Genomic DNA, 16,703 nt, shown 5'->3' with positions numbered 1-16,703 from the left:
CTATATCTTTTACAGTGATAGACATTCCCAGGGATTCAAGTTTGCTCCTGAGACATCTATCCGTTTCTCATACCTAGTTTGGTGGAAATACTTGAATACTTTAGTGAAAATTCTTAATTGCTTTCACTGGTTTTTTTCACCTGTTTGTGTTGTAAATCAAAAATTTTGTTATATGAAGTATCCAAATGGCCCTGTAAGTTTCACCAATTCACCTCAAGGTTTCTAGACACCTACAGCCATAGACTCCATTGCCCAATGATATTTGACTCTTTGAACATTATATCACAAGACCTGAAAGAAAAACTTCAACCAAAACATAAACAAAACCTGTGCATAATACCTAGCCTAAAAACTATCATAACAGATACAAATCATAAAGAGAGAGCCCTCTCTGATCACAATTTGGCTAGAAACGGTGATCAAAAGATTGGTTAGTGGTTACCCCGGCCGTATTCCCTTGGGAGTCATAGGGAACAACCTGGGTGTTAACATAATTGGCGACTCCGCTGGGAACTTCTTAAAGATTTTTCAATTACTATCTATCTTCCAAAGCTACCATCAAGCCTGAAACTAGCCAAGAGGCCTTAGGACTGTTTCTGTAGCACAGGAACAGCTTTAGGGAAGAGCTGATTAGGGAATCTTCATCCCAGCTTTGGAACATATATAGCCATTCCAAAATTCACATCCAGTCCTTGCATATATAAACTTCTTCTACAAATTCAAAAACAAAAATTAGAAGCTGGCTCCCAAAAGAAACCCAAGGCACACTAGGGCAAACCCTGACCCTAATCAACCTATCATTGTTGATAATCCCAATATCATTCCAAAGAACATTAGGAGACAGCAAAAGCAGGAGAAGCCTGCTGATTCAGATATAAGTTCAGATCGACCTATCCTTATTCCTACTCCTTGCAAAGTTCTTTTCCGATCCACTAATAGTTCCCCTAGTTCATCATCAACACCTCAAAGTCCTCCTCTTACATGTTCACCCACTGCACATACTCTTTCAACCAGTTCCCCATTTGTTACCCATCCCATTAACCCTATTACACCAGTAATCCCTGCTGTCCCATTTGTTCCTGTCAACCCTGTAAATCCCATAAACATGGCCAACAGGTATGCACCTCTGCAGATACCAGCTAATGCTCCAGCTCTACCCCAAGACTACCAAACCAAAATCTCATTTTTTGACTCTCATGGCCCTTTGACAGCTGTCCAGCATGCTAAGAAGATGCAAGACCACTTTGAGACCTATGAAATAGATGATAACAGTGTCAGGATGAGAATTTTTGTTCAAAGCTTAACTGGGGATGTTAGAACTTGGTTCAGATCCCTCAATGCAAACTCCATTGCAACACCTGATCAGCTTTACGAAGCCTTTACTGAGAGATGGGAGAAGAAGAAAGATCCTCTCCACATACTTGGTGAATATAACACTATTAAAAGAGGTCCCCAAGAAACAGTTTTGGAATATTGTGCTAGGTTTAACAATGTATATAATGCTATCCCACAGAACTTAAGGCCCCCTCCTGATTTGGCCCTGTATAACTTCCCTGACGGTTTTGATTCTGATATGGCCTATCAATTGAAAGAAAGAGCCCCCCCCACCCTTGCAGAAGCTCAAAGGGTTGCAGTCACTGTAGAGGCTAACCTAATTGCCAAAAGAAACAGGGCAAAGTTGGAAAAGAAGACTGGCTTCAGAGAAGAACCCTCAGGTTTTGATCAAAAGCTGGATGCAATACTAAACAGCATGAAAAGATTGGGTGAAAGAGTGGAATCAGTTGAAAGAAAATCATCATGGGAGGCATCACAAAGCAACCCTCCTAGAAACACGAATTTTAGGAGACCTCAGAACCCAAACATAGGAAAGACAAGTGCTGACCAAGACATTAGACCCCCTTTTCAAGAAAACTATGCAGAAACTTCCACAGCCAATCAGCTCAATGAAGATCCTGAAGTAAACTTAATGGGTCTGGATGGTAAAAGCCATGTTTTCCTAACACAAGAAGACCATGAGGAGGATGAAAGCAAAACATTCCAAACTAAATCAGGAGAATCCTTTGACTTTAAACAAGGATATGATATTGCTGTCTGTGAAGTCCATAAACAGTATAAACTGAGGAGTAGGACTGTGACTGTAAACCAGCCCGACAAGATAAAGGATAAATAGAGGTCTAAAGAAACCATGATCACAGAACCCAATGACAAAATAAACTTTCCTGCAGAAGAAATTGTAGTTGAGGAGGTTACTGAACTGCTGTCCCCACTACAACAGCCCATGGCAACTTCGTCCTCTCACCCTGATTCAAATTTTACCCCTCAAGACATGAGTAAAAGGGGCAGGTCTCAAAATCAAGATGAAATCCAACAAAAAGATTTGATGAACAAAGAAAAGACTGGTATCCGTGACTCTAAAACCCAAGTTGACAAACCTTTTGACCTAGGCACAGAGATTGGCAAGCTAAAAATAGCAATTCCTCTCTCAGAGCTAGCCAAGCATGACATATACAAACAACAGATCAAAAAATCCCTTCAACTCACTACTAGCAAAGATGATGTGAATGTGCTAGATGACACTCCAGAATTACTGTTTGGCCCAGAGGTAGATGGAAAAACAATAGTCACAGGGGTCTTACCTTTTTATGTCAGCCTGCATGTTCATGATAAAATACTGCATAATGCAATGTTCGACTCAGGCGCCTCTCACAACCTTATGCCAAAAGCAGTCATGGAAAGATTGAACTTGGATATAACAAGACCATACAAAGACCTGTTTTCTTTTGATTCTAGCCAAGTCAAATGTTTAGGCCTAATAAAAGATTTATGTGTGTCTCTGGTTCAATATCCCAACAAAACCATTCTAATGGATGTTGTAGTCGCTGATATCCCACCTAAATATGGGATGCTGTTATCAAGATCATGGGGAGCCAAGCTCCAAGGCTCCCTGCAATTAGATATGTCATATGCCACTATCTCTGTCTTTGGGCAACCAAAAAGACTGTACAGGGAAACACTCATGAAGTATATGGTCAGCAGTGAAGAAAAGCCTCAAAACTTTCCAATATATGTTGTCCATTCGGACATAGATTCCTTCATCCTCTTCAATGACAGCACAAGCCTCTCAAACAATGACATTAGGACCGAAACACTCATACAAGAACAAAACATTGATCAAACAAGTATCACCTGCCAAACATCAATCAGCCCAACAATACACAGTATCCCTCCTCTAGTTGTCAAAGATTGTCAAAAAAGTGATAAAACTGTCCTAGAAAACAAATGGGAAAAGAAACCCCAGCTCATGCTCACATTGCCATCCCATGAACAGAATTTTAAATCTCCTATTCAGCAAGACATCCTGTGGGTCCTAGAATTTGATGGCTCAGTTAACAAGCTAGGAGCAGGAGCTGGAGTGTGGATACATAACAAAGAGAAAGATTATGCAGAAGGCAGGGCTTATAGATTGAATTTTAGATGCACTAACAATATGGCAGAATACGAAGCTCTGTTGCTGGGCCTAAAGCTAGCAAAATCACTACAAGCTCCTAAACTCTCCATCATGGGAGACTCTGATCTAGTAATTCAACAAGTAAAAGGAAATTTTGTCACCAATGACAAAAGATTGAGGTCCTACAGATCTGCTGTAATTGAAATATTAGAGACCTTCTCTGAGTGTGTTATCACAAAAATTTCAAGGGGCCACAATCTCCATGCACACAGCTTAGCTACATTTGCCAGCACCTTCAAATTCCCATTAGAACCCAATAACTGTTTCACAGCCGAGGTCAAATACAGACCCTCTATTCCAAACAATGTCAAAGAATGGCAAGTATTTGAGGATGACATGCAAATAAACAATTTTTTAACCTTGCAACAAGAGTTCACAGGATTAAATATTGATATTGATGGAGCAAGTCAATCACAAATACTTGAGTCAGCAAGTCAATCACAAATACTTGAGTCAGCAAGTCAATCACAAATACTTGATGGAGCAAGTCCATCACAAATACAGTTTCAACAGTCTGCTCACCCAATGTCACCTAGAACAGCAAAACAATTACTGACTCCAACCATTTTCAGCAATGAAAACATTCAGCAAATTCACCAAATTGACTGTGAAGAGATGAGCAACGCTGAAGCTGAAATCATACAACTCAAAGACAATTTCCTTCCAGTAGGCCTTACCCCACTAGAGGATATTTTTTACTCAAATGACATCCCTAGGAAGCCAAAGATGCAGCCATTAGATGCAACAGTTGAAGAATGCAACATTGGTACTATTGACAAGCCTAAAATAATAAAGCTATCTGCCTCTTTGCCCCCTGATCAAAAGCCCAAATACATTGATCTCTTTAAAGAATTTCAAGATGTTTTTGCTTGGGGTTATGAGGATTTAAAGTCTTATGATACTTCTGTCATCCAGCATACCATTCCCCTCAAGCCCAATCAAAAACCATTCAAACAGAAATTGAGAAGGATCAATCCTGTGCTCCTTCCTTCCATTGAAAAAGAATTACATAAAATGTTCAAAGCTGGTATCATAGCACCAATCAGGTTCTCTGAGTGGATTTCAAATTTGGTCCCTACAAGAAAGAAAACTGGTGAGATTAGACTTTGTGTAGATTTAAGGAATTTGAATCAAGTATCACTCAAAGATAACTACCCGTTACCCAAAATGGATCATATTCTTCAAAGAGTAGTAGGGGCTTCAAGGATATCATTGCTTGATGGATTCTCAGGCTTCAATCAAATCCTAGTACATCCTGATGATCAAGACAAAACTGCATTTACAACCCCATGGGGAACTTTCAAGTATGTAAAAATGCCCTTTGGATTGAAAAACGCAGGGGCAACGTTTCAAAGAGCAATGGACATTGCTTTTGCAAAAGAAATTCATGACTTCTTGGTCATTTACTTAGATGATCTTACACCCTTTTCAAAATCTGACCAAGAACACTTGAAACATTTGAGACAGATTTTCATAACATGCAGGAAATATGGCATTTCCTTAAACCCCAAGAAGTCATTATTTGGCTTGGAAGAAGGGAAACTCTTAGGACACATTATTTCAAAAGATGGCATAAGAATTGATCCAGATAGGATACAAGCTATCCTACAAATGCCTCACCCAAGGAATGTCAAGGAATTGCAAGGATTCTTAGGGAAAATCAACTTTTTAAGAAGATTTATCCCTAATTTAGCAGAATTAATCAGATTACTAAACAATATGCTAAAGAAAGATTCAAAGGTCAAATGGACTGTTGAAGCAAAACAAGCCTTTGAAAGTATAAAATTGGCCTTGACTCAAACCCCAGTGTTAACCAATCCTCAGTTTGACAGAGACTTTATCATTTTCTCCTTTGCCTCCCAACATACTATTGCTGCTGTTTTATTACAGAAAGATGACCAAGGGAATGAAAAGCCTATTGCCTTTTTCAGCAGAGCTCTTAGAGATGCCCCTCTAAAGTATCAAATTATGGAGAAGCAAGCCTATGCTTTGATCAAAGCTATTAAAGACTTTAGGATTTACATCCTTTACTCCCATGTTGTGGCTTATGTACCAAGTCCTATTGTCAAAGACATTCTCACCCAAGAAAACTTAGAGGGCAGGAGAGGAAAATGGATTGCAAACATACTAGAATTTGACATTGAAATAAGACCTACTAAGCTGATAAAAGGGCAAGGTTTGGCCAAATTAATGACAGAAGCAAATTTCCAAGCCTTAGATATCAACCAACTGGACAGTGAAACAGAGCTGGCGACTCCAAAGATCAATGTAGCCTTTGAACAATCTCCTTGGTACTCTGATATCTGCTATGTGTTACAAAACCTGTGTGCTCCCCCAGGACTGTCCAGAACTAAGTGTAGGTTCCTAAAAATGAAAACATCTAGATTTTGTGTGATAGATGGAAATTTACTTTGGAAAAACCATGAAGGCATATTGCTGCACTGTCTAATAGAGAATGAAACTAACAATATCATGCAAGATTTCCATGCTGGAGACTGTGGTGGACATTTGTACTGGAAGTCCACTGTGGACAAGATATTGAGGGCTGGTTATTACTGGCCCACCATGTTCTCTGATGTTAAGAAATTTACAACCTCATGCCACAAATGCCAACTGTTTGAAGGCAAAAGACAGTTGCTGCCACTTCCTTTGAAGCCCATTGCAACAGAAAGACCCTTCCAACAATGGGGCTTGGATTTCATTGGGGAAATTCACCCCTCATCTTCAGGACAACACAGATGGATTTTAACAGCAACAGACTACTTCACCAAGTGGATTGAAGCTGCCCCATGCAGACAAGCAAATGATTCAGTAATTATTCAGTTTTTGGAAAACAATATACTGGCTAGATTTGGCTGTCCAGACAAGATAATAACAGACAATGCTGCTGCCTTCAGATCCAAGAAAATGGTGAACTTCTGCCATAAATTTCACATTACTTTGGGCCATTCTACTGCTTACTATCCTCAAGGAAATGGTCTTGCTGAATCATCAAACAAAAGTTTAATAAATATCATAAAGAAAGTGCTGGAAGAGAATAAAAAGAACTGGCATAAAAAACTAGTAAATGCTTTATGGGCAGATAGACTAACAACCAAAAGATCAATTGGGACCAGCCCATATGAGTTAGTCTATGGATTAGAAGCCAGATTTCCTTCATCACTAGGAGTACCGGTTATGAAGCTTCTGCAAGAAAGTCAAGCAGAGCCAAATGATATGCAAAGGAGGATCAATCAGATAATCTGTTTACAGCAAACTAGAGAACAAGTTTTCAGCAGAGTGCAGATATTACAAGAAAAATTGAAAAAGGCCTTTGATAGGAGAACCAAAGCAGAAGATTTCAATGTGGGGGACAAAGTCTTAAAGTGGGATGCAAGAAGAGAAGAGAAAGGAAAACATGGAAAGTTTGACTCTTTATGGAGAGGACCATTTGCTGTCCAAGCAGTACAAGGTAACAACACTTACTTCCTCAAGAGTCTGACTGAAACTGACTTGGATGAAGGTCCTGTCAATGGCAGGATGCTGAAGCACTACTTTGACTATTCCCTATGAGTGGAAACTAAGGATTCATTGTATATATGCGGATGTACAGATAGTTTTCTGTTTTAGATTGTAAAATACAGTTTTCCAAGTGATTCACCAACCAGCAAGAGGCAAATAGGATAAGAGGTCTTTCAAAAAAGGAGGCACACAGTTTTGACACATCAAAGCAGCAAAATTTCAAGATTGAGGTGGGCAGTCAAAGAACAAGGCAATCTGACCTGCTGTTCTTGGTCTTTCAAAAGAAAAACCATCCCCATGTGGAGCCACTGTTGGATACCTATACCAATAGGTTTCATATTTCATGATTGGCCAAAGAAAGTCCAAATATGCTCTGCTTTGATATCACAAAGATCCCATATTTCCTAGAGAACAAGAGGTGTGTAAAGTGTTTCAAATATTGATGACCTTATTTCAAATTTTGATGGATGGTCCAAAAGTCTAATCTGGATCATGCCATGTTTAAATTTTCTGTTGTAGAATAGAGAAAGGAGTCTGTCCAAACTGCTTAATCTTGGCAGACAACTAGTTTAGGTAGAGAAGAAAAGGATCCCAACAGCCTAATCTGGGACCTTGGAAGAGATAAGGGTAGAAGTAGATAGAAAAGAATAAAGAAAAAGCCAAAGAAAAGAAAAGGCAAGTAAGGGTTTGCAAGTCCAAGTGCACCCTCCAATGGAGAAACAAAAAATGCTAGGAAAATAGCTGGGTAAGTAGTTGTGGTTGCAGAAAGGGCATTTTCACCATTGCACATATGTCAAAAGATGTATTGCCAAGGCAAAATCTATCAATGGACAAAGTGGTCAATTCCATCAAATTGCAGCAAGGAGCATGACTAACCTCCCTTTCCCTTTCACTCCATTATTAACATTCCCTTTTCAGCTGAGATTCATGGAGAAAGATCATGGTTTTATGGTGGTTCTTGTTCATACAAAGGCCACATTTCTTGTCTAAGATCTTTTCATTTTGATCTACTCTCAAAACTAAATCAATTTCAGATAAACTCAGTGAGATCCCCTTCATTTGCTCCCTCATTCATATTAACCTCTAATTCTACTATATAGCTCCCCTATCTTACCCTTCCCCTAATAATATTAACACTATGGTGTATAAAGCCCCAAATTCTATAAATACTCCTCCTCTTGGCATTATAGCCATATGTTCTTCAAAAGGAACCAAAGTGACCTCTGGTCACCTTGGTGAACCTATCACATCCCATTCCCCTTTGCTACAAGCCAACTTGCTCCTCAAACCGCCATTTGCATTGAAAAAACCCTTATAAACCCTCTTTTACCCTTAAAAATCCTTTGAAAAAATTACCCAAAGTCTAAAAGGCCCGCCTCTGGCACATTTCCAAAAGGTTAGCGCGCAGTTTGTTTTAATGGAAAACATTGAAAAAACATCAAAAAACCCACAACCCAAAGTTTTCCGCCTGAGCATATACTCCGAGCACGTTGTTGCTCCGCCCACCGTCGGATCAGGTCCCGAGGATCCGACGATCCACATCAATATCGGAGCGGCCCCCATGGTGGTCCTTTACCGCCCGAGAAAGTGACGTTGCGTCACGTCACGGGCAGGCCACGCGTCAAACGATAAGGGCTCTCGGAGCCGGGCCTGACACTTTCAGCGCCGTACCCAGACCGCCCCGAGAGACCGTAGCGGCTAAGCCTTAACCGTAACCGCTACGGTCCTGACCGCCATCTGCCCTCCTATGTCATATCGCCACGTCATTTCTGCTTGTCCTTTTGCCGTTGACTGGTCCACCTCGCTGATGACATGGCTGCCACCTCATCGCCCCCATGGACCAATAGCTTACCGCCACGTCACCCAATGACGTCAGCTGACGTCACTTGACCTTGACCCGCCAATGACGTCATGCTGACGTCATCACTAAAAAGCGCCAAAATGGTAAAAAGGTCCATATTAACCCAAAAAACCGTGTTTTTCTCACTTTTTACTCCTGTCGCTACTTCGGCTCTGCATGGCTGTTTACGTCCAAATTTTTGCCAACCTGCTCAGTTAACCAAGGCGACCTCCAGAGCTCCAACAGTGCACGCCCATGCGACCTCTGTTCGTCAATTAACAGGTATTTACCGCTTGCTGCCCTCCATACGCCTGTTATTGAAATTAAAGTTACTCAGAGGGCGAAGGAGACCTTAAAAATTATATTTTCACTGCCCATTTCCCTCTGCACATCCACATTTGCAACTGTGAAGTCCAAAAACATCGGCCGAGCCTTAATACCTGTAATTTCGCTCAAAAACATCATTCACTGCGTATTCCCGGCAAATTTCTGGTTAAACTCAATTCACCCGCTAAAAGAGGACATAGTGAGACCATAGAGAAGCCCTGCTCCTGAAACAAACAGTATTTCAACTGCTGTTGTGTAAATTCCTCCTCTGGTATCTGAGATACAAACTGTTTTTACAGAAAATCACTTCTATTCTGTGTTGCTTCCATTAAACCATCCACCTACAATTGTTGAACTCTGAAGAAGATCATGGAGACTCCCATTGCTCTCAACATCAAGCCCCTCAATGCCCCTCACCAGGAATTGGAGTGGAAAGCCCTGGGAGATATGGATTACCAAATGCTGGACTGGTTTCTTATGGGCTCCAAATACAATATCCAGATGCTGAATGAGTTGAAAGCCCAGCACCTGAGTGGAGCAGACATCTTGGGGATTTGGGACTCAAACCTGCCAATCTACAACCTCCCCCAGGTAAATCCTATGCCAGAGTTGATATACAGCTGCCAGGAATGCTATGACCCAAACCAAAGAGCTGTCATTAGCCCCTCAGGCTTAGTTTTGTTCCAGATCACCTCAGAGAGTATTAATGAGATGCTGCACTTCCATACTGCCAAGCAATTGACCCCCCTCAATATGCAGAATTTGATAAAGAAAGGAAGCAGGCTGACAACCGACCAAGTCATTAAGATTAATCAGCTGTTTGTGAAACCAGGCTCTGAATTTGTCAGAACTCCTCCTATTGGATATCAGTACTTGAATGAATTGGGCAGGATGTTAGTGGATTTGATCAGCTATGCCCTAGGATTCAAAGGAATGGAGGATGTGGATGAAACCATAATAGCAATGCTGTCTCTATTCTCTCCTGGTAAGCCCCCAGCTGTGCATTATGATTATGCTACATACATTGCAGATAAAATCCATGACCAGTTTATGAACTTGAAGAGAGAAAGACTATTCAGGTATACCTCATACATATACCACCTCTTCTTGTTTTATCAACCAGCTACCTTCTCTTTTCCTTTGAAGCAACTCAATGCCCAAGGAAATCCAAGATCAGTGGTGTTCTGGACCTCTGTCTTTCACTATACATCTGTGTCACCTTACACATACAATGAGTTCATTGACTTATTCATTTATCCAGCCTTGACAGTATTGCATGGTGTTCCTCCTCCAAGGCTAACTGATGATATGAAGAGAGTTCTTCACCTAAACAAAACCTACAGCATTGGTAATTGGTACTTCTACCAAAACCACACAGTCATCAGAATATATGGCTGTGAGTTGACACCTTTTAGATTGCCAAGGTATGTCCCCATGAGGCTTTTTGCCTTGGAATATTTCAGACAGTTTGGCAACTCAGACTACCTGCATTTTCAGAGCAAGAACAAGAAGTCACAGCTAAAGGTGAGGAGCCAGCTGGGTCCTTTCCTATATAACAGAAAAGAGGAGGGATGGAAAGAGGCAAACACTATCCTGGAAGGCCTCAGACTGCAAACTAGTTTTGAATGGATACCCTATGACCCCAATCATTTTGTCTCCCTCAGGAGGATAAAATACAAATTGGGTGGTTATGCACACAAGAGACAACCTGAGATTGAACAGTATGCCAATGCTTTAAGCTAGGAAGAGGGTACCTTAGAAGAAGAAATAACTGCTGAAGAGCTTCTAGAAAGAGAAGCTAGAAATATACAAAAGCAAGCTGACTTGGAAAATTGTGGACAGGTTCCTCATTCATACAGAAGACAGCTTGGAGCAGCTACTACATCATCAACAACACAGCAGCAAACTGCCGAGAAGGCACCGCAGACAGCAAGCAAAGATAAAGGAAAGCAGGTGGAACAGCCACCTCCATTGACAGAAGAACAAGTGGAGACATTGCTACAACAGCAAGAAGAAATGGAACAGCAGGAACAAGGGCAGCAGCAAGAAGAAGTGCCACTTAAGGAACAGCAACCCTTGCAGCAAGAAAAGGTGATTGACACTCCTAGTTCCACTGAGCAACAGGCTCAGAATATAGTGCCTCCTAGGGCAGAAACTACTTTTGATACATCGGCCCTCCAAACCCCACAAAAGGAGGACTTAACCAGGAAAAGAGATAGAGAGACTCCCCTGACTTCATCCATCGATCAGGGAGAGAAAAGGCAAAGGTTGAATGACTTCCCAGAAGATGATGAGGCAATAAGACAAGCATCGGGCATGGGCCCACCCAGCCGAGAAGTATCAGCCAGTTCTTTCCAGCATGAACATGATAGAGCTATGGGAGGGGAGGTCAGCTCCTCCAGCCAGCACAAAGAAGGACAGGTAAGCATCAAACAGTAGTTTATCGACATTAAAAGGAGGAGTGATCCTATTAAAGTACAGCTGTACAATCATTTGCTGAACCTGGCTCCCACCAATCAGCAAAGACTCATGTCTGCCTTTGATGTAAGTGAAGGCAAAATGATCATGAGTCACTTCTTGCCCACAACTCTGCATCCCCAATCTACCTCGGATTACCTAAGGACCAACATGGAGGTTCTGGCCAAAGATATACACCCTATGGATAAAATCGAACTGCATAAACAAACTGGTGAAATGGTGTATGCCTCCTTGGCAGATGAAACATTGGAAAACTACAAATTGAAGAGCAGCCTTGATAATACAGCCTCTCAGCTGGAATTGGAGAGAGCATCATCACAAGCCAAGGACAACAGAATCAAGTCCTTGGAGGAGGTAATTATAGAAATAGGACATGATCCTAAAGATGTTAAAGGGATCCAAGAACTGTTGAAGATAAGGGATCAAGACATGGCTGCCTTAAGAAAGAAAATCAAGCTCCCAGCCACCATCCATCCTCAAACAGATGAAGTTGCTCAGCAAAGGCTAGAAAAGGATGCTACGGATTTGATGATATCCTTATACAAGGAGCTGGTTCGGACTCAAGACCAGCTAGGACAATCAGAAGCTGCAAAGGCAGCATTACAGACAGCATTGAAACAGAGAGAAGAGGGCCAAACTTCCCAGCCCCCTCCGGAAGTAATCAATCTTGAAGAAGCTCCTCCAACAACTACTCTTCCTCCTCAGCAGACAGGAACTACAGCACCATCTACAGCAACAACCACGCCAACAACAGAGCAGACTCCTAGTTTGGATATGCAGAAGCTGCAAGCTGAGATCCGAGTTCTTGAATCCCAAATGAAAGAGCTTGATGAAGTCAAAAGGTCTTTGACTAAGGCGAATGAAAGATTTGACAAAAGCAAGCAGAATGAGGCAGCAAAGGAAAGAGAAATAAAAGTTCTAAAAAAGAGAATAGCTGAACTAGAAAAGGAGCTTGCACTAGAAAAAGTAACAGCAGAATTAAAAGCAGTCCTCTGGGGCAACATTGGTCGATCCATCACCAATCAGTGGCAGTATATTGAGACTATGGATGAGCAAATAGTACTCATCACAAAGGCAAACAAGGAAATACACAGAGCAAGAGCAAGCCTTGGCCACATGCCAGATGCTTCCAGCAGAATGATCAATATTTTAAATAACAAGACAAGCTCTCAGCTGGCCACCATGGGAATTACTAACAGGACTGAAACAATCTCAGTAGTTAAAAGAGTCCTGACACTAAGAAGCCTAGTTGGAACACTGGAGAGGAGAACACAGGACATGCAGACCGAAATCAACAAATTCCTGGACAGATTCCTGGCATTACAAAACAGAGGCCTCCCCAGCATTTTAAGCAGTGTAGGAAGACTGCTTACCCTGGAAAATTACATCAAAAGGGTTGATGCCCATGCTGCAGCCCAAATTGCAAAACAGCCCAGTACCTCAGCAGAAACAGGGCCAGCATCAGGACAGAATTTGTATGATAGGGTGGATAACCTGTTTTTTATTATGAATGAAATTGATCACCTGTTTGATACACCACCAAATTTCTTTAAATATACAGAAGCAGATGAGACTATGGGGGCAATCATAAATCATCAATTGCCCACACAGGAAGTATGGAGGAATTTGACACAGATAATCTTATCAGGCCAGAACCTGTAGCGTTAATTTTCTCCAGTTTATGAACAGTCATGCACAGGCAGAATTTTGGTGGATAACTCCACAAGGAAAAGACAGATGCTGAGCCAGCTCGGCAGAGCTATTTACTCACCACAGCAGCAATCACAATCACAGGTGGCAGACCCAAAATACAGCGCACGAGCCATAAAGTCGGGTTCTCCAGCATTTGATCAAAGTATCCCAACCGACTTAGCAGCTCCCAAAGGCCAAAATATCTTCTGACAGAACATCAAGACGCCTTTATTTTGTATTCAATGCTGTAATAAATTTCTGATAATAATATCTCAAAAGTGGGTGAGAACATTAAGTCTGAGATAACTTAGAACTCAGATATTTTTGTAAAATCGTATGTATATATTCGCCCCTCACTGAAGCTTGGGGGGGTTGTTGTTATTTTCATTTCGGAGATCTCACGTGCTGTAAATTTCTCGGAGAAATAATACAAAGGGTGAATGGAACTTCCAAAGCTTGGCGTACCTTGATGCATTGTGATGAATGGTGAATGTTGCAGGATTCCAGAGTGTTTCATAAAACAATAAGTCTTTCTTAAATCTCTGTGTTACATGTTTTCGAGTCTTTTGTTCTCTTTTATTGTTTAAATGTTTCACACTTAATAGCAAAGTAGAAGATTAGTTCCAGGATTTAATCACTGATTACCCTGAACTCAATCTAAGCTATTATCCATGTTTTCTTCAGATACAGTGAATGAAGTGTAATTCTTAATTGCTGCACTTTAAAACTATATCTTTTACAGTGATAGACATTCCCAGGGATTCAAGTTTGCTCCTGAGACATCTATCCGTTTCTCATACCTAGTTTGGTGGAAATACTTGAATACTTTAGTGAAAATTCTTAATTGCTTTCACTGGTTTTTTTCGCCTGTTTGTGTTGTAAATAAAAAATTTTGTTATATGAAGTATCCAAATGGCCCTGTAAGTTTCACCAATTCACCTCAAGGTTTCTAGACACCTACAGCCATAGACTCCATTGCCCAATGATATTTGACTCTTTGAACATTATATCACAAGACCTGAAAGAAAAACTTCAACCAAAACATAAACAAAACCTGTGCATAATACCTAGCCTAAAAACTATCATAACAGATACAAATCATAAAGAGAGAGCCCTCTCTGATCACAATTTGGCTAGAAACGGTGATCAAAAGATTGGTTAGTGGTTACCCCGGCCGTATTCCCTTGGGAGTCATAGGGAACAACCTGGGTGTTAACACTGTCTACGTAGTCGCATGAGGCATGACAACATCAATAAAACACAATGGTTGAATTCCTAGACCCACTTGAAAGGGACTGTGACCAGTCGAGCTATAGACAAATCTATTATAACTATGATTCACATATGGAAGACTCTCATCCTAGGTTCAAGGATGCTTGGATTTGTACATGCGGAGTATGTGCACTATCATCCTATTGACGACCTCCATCTGGCCATTAGTCTAGGGATGGAAGGTAGTTGATTTAGTGAGCTTGGTGTCCAATAGTGTCCATAGGCTTGACTAGAATGTGCTCAGGAACCTGATAGCCCAATCTGATATAATGGTCTATGGTATCCCAAAATTTACCCATAATAATTGAAAGAAGAGTTTGGTAGTGTCCTATGTTGGGATACTCTTCTTGCAGGTTGCCAATATAGCCATCTTAGAAAAGTTGTCCATGACCACCAATACATAGTCATTACCATGCTTGGTATAAGGGAGACCGGATATATAGTCCATGGAGATGGATTCCCACTATTGGTTTGGAGTAGTCATAGGAGTGTACAGGTCTTGCTTCTTGATGGTTGGCTTGGTGATGGTGCAGGCAGTGCAACATCTAATATATTTCACAACATGCAGGTGGAGTTTGGGCCAATAAATATACTTTTGTAGTATAACAACAATTTTCTCCACACCAAAGTGTCCCGCTACCCAATTGTAGTGCATCTCCGAAATAAACTTGGCACGCTCACTTGAAGGAACACAAAGGTGGCCCAGGTAGCATTATAATGCATCATGAAGATGGAAATCAGTGACCTACTTTCCAGCTAATACAATCTGGTATGTTGAGGTGAACTCTAGATAATTTTTTTATAGCTTTGTCCATCCAGAGGTCTCATGACCACAAGAGTTGAGAACAATAGTCAGTGATTCAACTGGGGGTCGAATAAGGCAGTCTACAACATGACTGGTGCTACCCTTTTTCTATTTAATTTTCAAGTGGAATTGTTGCAGATATGCAGATCACTTTTGATGGCGATCGTTCTGTAACTTCCCTTATGTCTATATAAACTAAAGAGGGCGGTGATCGGTGTGGATGACCATCCGCTTCCCCAGAATGTTGTGCTTACATTATCGGAAAGTTTGCACGATGGAATATATCTCTTTATCATAGGCGGGGTACCTCCAAATTGTATCAAAAAGTGTCTCGCTATGATAGGCCATTGGATGCCTGTGCTGGGTGAGGATGGCACTAATATCATACTCTGAGGCATCTGTCAAGATTTCAAATGTCTTAGAAAATTATATATTATAGAGCAATGGAACACATAAAATATATTACAGAAATATAAACACAGAAAACACATAAAACAAGAGAGACAGAGATATACGTGGTTCTCCCAATTTGGGCTACATCCACAGGAAGCAAGCAGTCGTTTCTTTTATATTATCCAACAAGCTTAAGAGATACAACCTACAACAGATCCGTTGTAATTCCCTCTTCTCTCTCACACAATCTCCTCTCTCTGTCTCAATCAAAATAAAGATCTACATAGACGCAATACAATTCCCTCATATATAGCAAGGGGTTGCCTTCTAGGGAAAAAACCCCAAATTAAACATAACTTCTACCATCAGATCTCTGCCTAATGAACAACCCAGATTGACTATTAAATTACAACAATTTACAAGGAAATTTTAGATCTATTTTTAGCTTCAGTGGTGCTGCCCCCGATCCCCAGCTAAGCGGGGGGGCTCCTAAAGATCATTGTCGCCCCCCCAGACCTCCCTTGCAACATAAATATTACAGACAGTGTTGCCGCCACATTACGAACCAGGGTCCAATGCGGTGATACCTCTGAATAAAGAAGATAATCAGGCTCCAAACCCAACAAAATGGCTGCTACAGGTCTGGCAGTGTGAGTAATGGTGCAGAGCAAAGGCGGTGCTTCAACTCAATGAACCCCTTTTGTTGGGAATCAAACCAAGAAAACTCTGCTTTCACCCCGGACTTAGTAATCTGACTCAAGGGCCAAGTGATATGGAATAATCCCAACACGAACCTCCAATAAAGATTTGTAAGGCCCAAAAAATTTCAAAGCTCCATTAGAGTGGTCAGGGCTGGCAAATCAGGTCCACATGCATTCCACACTCAT

Source organism: Pinus tabuliformis, chromosome Q (genome assembly GCF_031772625.1).
Source record: "Pinus tabuliformis cultivar Carrire ecotype Pingquan chromosome Q, CPIR1, whole genome shotgun sequence".
Lineage (NCBI taxonomy): Eukaryota > Viridiplantae > Streptophyta > Pinopsida > Pinales > Pinaceae > Pinus > Pinus tabuliformis.
This window is presented reverse-complemented; position numbering follows the sequence as displayed.